Source organism: Adiantum capillus-veneris, chromosome 16 (genome assembly GCF_014529385.1).
Source record: "Adiantum capillus-veneris isolate H3 chromosome 16, ASM1452938v2, whole genome shotgun sequence".
Lineage (NCBI taxonomy): Eukaryota > Viridiplantae > Streptophyta > Polypodiopsida > Polypodiales > Pteridaceae > Adiantum > Adiantum capillus-veneris.
In genome coordinates, this window is record NC_140946.1 from 62527402 (window position 1) to 62533691 (window position 6290).

Sequence of the window (6290 nt, forward strand, 5' to 3'; positions counted from 1 at the left end):
GGTTGCCATGGCTTGACACGAGCATGGAAGGAAGTTGTAAATTGTATGGTTATGATTATATTAACTACTCACAATTGTGAGTTTTTCCAACCAACAAAAAAAAACATAACTTGAAGCTCTTAGTTGTTATGATAATGCCTTTACTTGCAAAGTAAGCACCCTACATTTTTCATACAAAGACTTTAGATAAGAAGATTTCAAAGTCTTTTAGGTGCCTAATTTTTCTATAAATAAAAGTTTATAGAAGAATTTTTAATTTTACAAGTGCGTAAGGCTCTTGAAAGGGTCTACGAGAGAGTAAAAATGTTCTTATGAGGCAAGAATGAGTAGAGTTATCAAAGAGGGATTCTTAGAAACTACCAAAAAAGTGAATAATAAGGGTCTGAATTAGCTAGCTCACTTCTAGGATGGTAACAGTAAGAGGTGGAAAACCATTGACCTTCTGGAAACCCAATATCAACTAATTGGCTTGGAGATATTGTTAGTCAATAGAGTGATAAAAGAGCGTGACAATGTTGTAATGCCAATCTGTGAATCCGAGTTTGAGTGGAATGCCTGGAGATGGCCCAGACGTAGTCTTTCATGGAAACCCTAAAGGCATATATCATGCGATTATACACGAGAATAATTGGTCTAGCCCCGTCAACAAAATATGGAAGATACAATGGCTAAAAGAATGATGGGAGGAAGTCATGGAGAAAATTTGGAAGCCAAAATGGCTACAGTTTATGAAGATATTCTTATCTAGGGTGATGTGGGGGGCTCTACCGACGGGTGTAAATATCTAGGAGAGGGGAATTGGGTCAGATAGATGCCTGGGGTGCAGAATAGCTAGTGAAGATTTGGCCCACCTATTCATGGAATGCCAAGCGATCAGAGGCCTGGCATGGAAACTCTGCAAGTGGGTCCAAAGGACATGGCAGATCAGATTCTTCAAGACTAATTTGTTCCTTGGTTGAAAGAATTTGGTAAGTCTTTCTCTTCTCATCTGCACTCAAACTATCAGATACTTCTTCGTCCGTCATATATGGTAGGCAAGGAACCGCCATGTGTTTTAAGGAAATTCAGACGTGGAAAGCTTCACAGAGATTATACAAGAAATCAGAGTGGTGATCTATACGCTTGGATGCAAGCAAGACTCAAAAGACTGGTCTAGGACTACCCATGCTATATTGTGAACCTGTGATAAGTAAAGCCTAGGACTACAGTTCACCTACTTTGTTAAGCCGATGATAAGCCTTGATGAGAGGCATTAGAAATCCAACTTGTAATCTTCAGCACCTCAAGGCCCGACTTGAGCTTGAGGTTGTATTGTGATCTCATGATGTGCTTAATACAATACACTCACAAATTGTGAGTTTTGCCCCCCAACAAAAAAGAGTTATCAAAGAGGGATTCTCAAAGAAATAGCCACAAAAAATAACTCAATATGATATTCATGGGTATGCACATGTACAAAAAGAATTCCTTCACAAAGAACAACGTGCATAGGAGAGAGAAAAAGATTAATGAAGCCAACACTTGGGCCCCATTGGGAATCCACAAAAGCTTACATTAATCTAGATGGAGTAAAGAGGGGTTGATGAAGCCGATATATCTCTTGGTCATCCACAAAAAGAGCCTTACATCCACAAAAAGTGTCTTACTTCCACCAACATTCATGCATCAAACATCAATTGTTGTGAATCCCCTCTTGAGTGAAGAGGTGCCTATTTGTCTCACTTTTCCAAAGCTCCATTGCATTAGAGAAGTCAAACTCATCTCTACCTTCAATGGCCATCAATGCATTCAAGTTCTCTATCTCTAATCAATCCTGCCATTTGGTTTTAATCTTTTTGCAGGCACTAAATCCCTACTCACAAATTGCAATGCTACAACATTCCACGAGAGCAATTTGGGAAACCTTCAAGATTGTAGGAAAAGAATCCTTCCAAGTGGATTTGTTTGGAAGCAATGAAGCCACTTCCATGATGCTCATTTTAGAAGAAGCAATACTAGCTTGCCGTTTAAACTTTCTAAACTCAACCTTGGAAGTCTCCCCATCAATAATAGGAGCAAAGGACACATTAGAAACCCTTTTGTCAATACTATAAAATGAAGCAATTGTATCACATTCATCATTTCCATACTCCTTGAGTAATCTCTCATGCATAGGCTCTTGGGCTAAAACCAATGTAATTTTGATTGCATACAAAGTGGAGTTATCAACAAAGCACTTTTCAACGGATTCACACAACTTTTTTGCATGCTTGAATTGAAAGTCTAAAGCAATTTGCAAATCCACACCTTCAAGATCTCTTGTAATTTTTTTCCCAAAAAACATGTCTCCTTTCAAAGAGGTTTGCAAACCATACATGTACCCATTTGTAGCACCATAATCCAACATAATAGGGCATCCACCAATGCCCCTTTGAGCCACCTTGAAATCTAGCTCACGTTCATCCAAGTAATCAACCTTCATACATAGGATTGTACTTTGTGACTCTCCCATGAATGATAGTAACATCCACATTCAAAAGTGTTTAAAAAATCATACAAATATTTGCGTTCCTTCTCCAAAGCCACAAGAAATGCATCTAATAACTTGCATATATTTGTTATGCATACATGGCAACTAAGCCATTGTATCTCAGAGATATGTTGCATTCTAACTATTTCATAATCAAGTTCCTCTTGTAGGTCATTCAAAGCATCCACTCAATTAGAACTACTTTAGTTGGCTATGACATTCACAAGTACAACTTTTTTTTTCATATGCAATCTTCTTGCTAGTGTCACATGTGGCTACAATGTATAGAAGTTAACATTGGACTCACTTTCTTCATTAGTGTGGCTACTCCATTTTTCCTACCAACCATTGTGTTGCACCCATCAAAACCAAATGCAATCAACATAGAGAGGTCTAAATTAAATCAAGTGCATGATGGAGTCAAAGGTCCCCTTTGCCATGCTATCCGTGGTGCGAATAATGCCATACAATGTATTACAAGGTATCAATCTCTCTTTTCAATAAGAAAGGTACAAAACCATATGGTGGTGAATGGAAACATCCAGCATCACACCAAACCATGGAATCTGTTTCACCTTTGCTATAGTCTCTTGAATTATGGATTGTGCAATACATTGCACCATCTCCAAGCAAGACTTATCATCAATCTAAAGGCTTGTCATGGACTTAACATCTAAATCCTTCATTAGATCAATCAAAGATGGATACAATGTGAATGACAAGTTATTCATACCAATAAAGTAATCCGTCTTTAACAAATTGAGCAATGCCTCCTCTTAAGTTGAATGCATTTTTAAAAAAACCCTTTTGCATGGAGGGTTTTGCAAACACTTTTGCATTCCTTGCATCCCTATGGCTTCGTGTGTGAGCATGGCTAAGATGATTACTTGTTTTAAACTTCTTAGAACCTTTTGGAGTAACTAGATTTAGCATGTGGATAGTTCATGCAACATGTGCAAAAAAGCCTCACCTTCTTGTCATCATATACAAGACAAGGTTTAAAACGATCTAACCACTCATCTTGCAAAAGCTTTCTACGAGACTTCTTATTATTTGACTCCGCACTAACCTCTCTTGCATTCTCATCGTCAACATCAATAACAATGGTGGTAGGTGCCTTACTAGTTTACTTAGCAACTCATGCCTTTTTTGAAGCTATCTTTGTCAAGGTGCCGTATCGTTCCAAAGAACATTGATGAATCTTTTGCTCCATGACACTATTTTACAAGACATAAATAAATAGGATTTTAGTAGCATGCACATTGCACAAGTTGCTTATTTTAAGTGAACATTGAATAGGCAAAAGAATGAAAAAAAAAACTCATCACTTTAATTGATTATTGGAGTGTTGAAAGTCTAAGCCTTAAAGCCAAGGCTTTTCATTATCAGAACTTAGAAGATCTCATTTACAACACCTACAGGCTACAAGACGTGACTTACCCAACTTGCAAGCAAGGAAACCTTTTTGCCCATTGGCAAATGTGGTCACCTTGACTGGGAGTTGTGAGGAGACTCAAAAGCCTTTGAACGACCAGACATGGTCAAGCTTGCTATTGCAATGGTCAGCCTGAGTGCACCTCGCAGTTGGAACTTGGAAGGGACAATCCAATGATGCGCAAGTTGGTGTGGGCAAAAAGAAAATAGTAGATCACTGCTATTGTTAGAGATTTTTGGACCTAGAAGCCTTGGAAGTACTTGGATGATGCACAAGCTACTAATACTATTGTTAGAGCTGCGCACGCTACAACTTGAAGGTGGTGACTTGGTGAGCCTTGAAGCTATGAGGAGATGCGATTTATAGAATGAGAAAGTGAGGGGAAGAGGGCTAAGGCATTGCAGAGCAAGACAACTTGACAAGAGACTTGAGAGTCAGGACTGTGGAGTCGAGAGTCGGGAGCAGCTGCAAAGTAGGACGTTTGATGAGCAGCGAGCTTGAAGCCTTGAGCCTTGAGCAATGAGTGGGTTGGCGCCTACAGAAGCGACTCAGTGAAGCATCCAAATTTGATTCACTGATGACTGCACAGTGCCGAGTTTGAGCAATTAACAATGAGCAGGAGCACTCAACGAAGCATCTAATTTTCCAAATTTCCAATAAAGGCATAAATTTTAAAGCCTTAGAAGTTAGAGATCAGTTTTAATATTCACAGGTGACAGATCAATACCGTCCAAAATACTCCATATTGTCCTCCTTTTCTCTGTTTTTAGAGCATCGACCCTTCACTATTCAAACTTCAGTGTTCAGTGAGTTATGGATGCACTAAAGTTTTAAAGCATTGTGCAGTTTCCAATCTAAGTCTAAAGTTTAAAATATTAGAGATATTAGATAATGTATTCATTTCATAATTCATCTCTCTCTCTCTCTCTCTCTCTCTCTCTTTCTCTCTCTCTATGTATACATTCATATATATACACACACACACACACACTTGGTTTTGTATATACACTTCGTTTTCATTTGAACAGTCAATGGCATATCTCCTTCTAAATTTATTTTATTGTGGAGAATTTCCCTCCTCTTTCTAAACCTTAGGGATGGTATCCTTTTTTGTGAAAAACTCACCTTCCTCACCTTCTCTTTGCAGATCGAGGCAAAGGTCAGAAGTAAAATCCGAATCGGTATGAATGTGAACTAAGACACAATTATTGGGTACACTCCCAGGGGGTTCACCTCAAAATAAGTAAGTGTAGCACGTGAGTTCAGCTGGAGGGGTTTTTTATATACCAAAGAGTTACAAAATTACATGTACAAGAGGGGTTTTAATAGTGAAAAATTAGAAAAAAAGTTACAAGTTTATGAAAGAAGAGAGGTCTTTTAATTCATGATGATGATGTGTGTGTGTGTGTGTAGGGGGGTTTTAAATATACCTCTTGAACACAAGTACTAAAGGCATTTTTGAAAGGTGGACCTCGGTACACTTGAGTACATATGGTGGTTTGGGTTACGAAAAAAATTCTAGCGCTTCACCATCCTTTTTTTGTTTTTTGCAAAACTCATAATGGTGAGTGGATTATATTGAAAGGTCAAAACAATTACAAATTGATGCCATGCTCGTCATGAGCCATGACCACTTCACCATATCAAAGATACATCGACTGATGGGGGAGCCACCCCATGAACGGCAACCAAGGTCCTGTTCTATACTTTTATACTTGCTTACAGTGCTTCACCATACTTTAATATTTGCTTCTATACTTGCTACTGACCACACCCATTATTTAGATTAGCTAGAAGCATTGTTATTTCATTTTGTTTTTATATGGCTTCATGGCATTGATGTCCAAAAGATGTATCCACCATACTTTTGCATGGCACTCACTTAAGCTATGCACTATATAAATCCTCAATATTTTAGTGGAACTTTCATTATGAGAGAAGTTAATAGACGTGTTCTCTCCAAATGTGTTTGAATCTAAACTAACATAATATGGCGGAAGGGAGAGCTCTTTACACTTATCAAAATCTACGACATGAAGGCTAAACTCCAAAACTAAGAGAAGCCCCTATGCACGCGATAAAGAGGGAGGGCGGTCAACCGTACTAATGTATGATACATCGAGACAATGCTCTATCTTGCAATGTAACATCACATTTAGTGCTTTACACAAAACTAGCTTCATATTGTTATCAATTAAAGAACTTTATCATTACACGCGTTTTGTAGAATTTTGCATGTAGACATGTCAAACGTCTGTCAAAAATTTTCTAGTGGTATCCTTAAACATTATAAGACAAAAAGGGGCCTTGTACACCTCAACATAGTTTATCGTTAAATAAAACATA

At 38.1% G+C, this 6290-nt stretch overlaps 1 pseudogene; it reads right to left on the minus strand.

The window, feature by feature from the left end:
• Positions 1–2912: 2912 nt before the first annotated feature.
• On the minus strand, positions 2913–3722 carry LOC147439162 (uncharacterized; annotated as a pseudogene).
• Positions 3723–6290: the final 2568 nt, after the last annotated feature.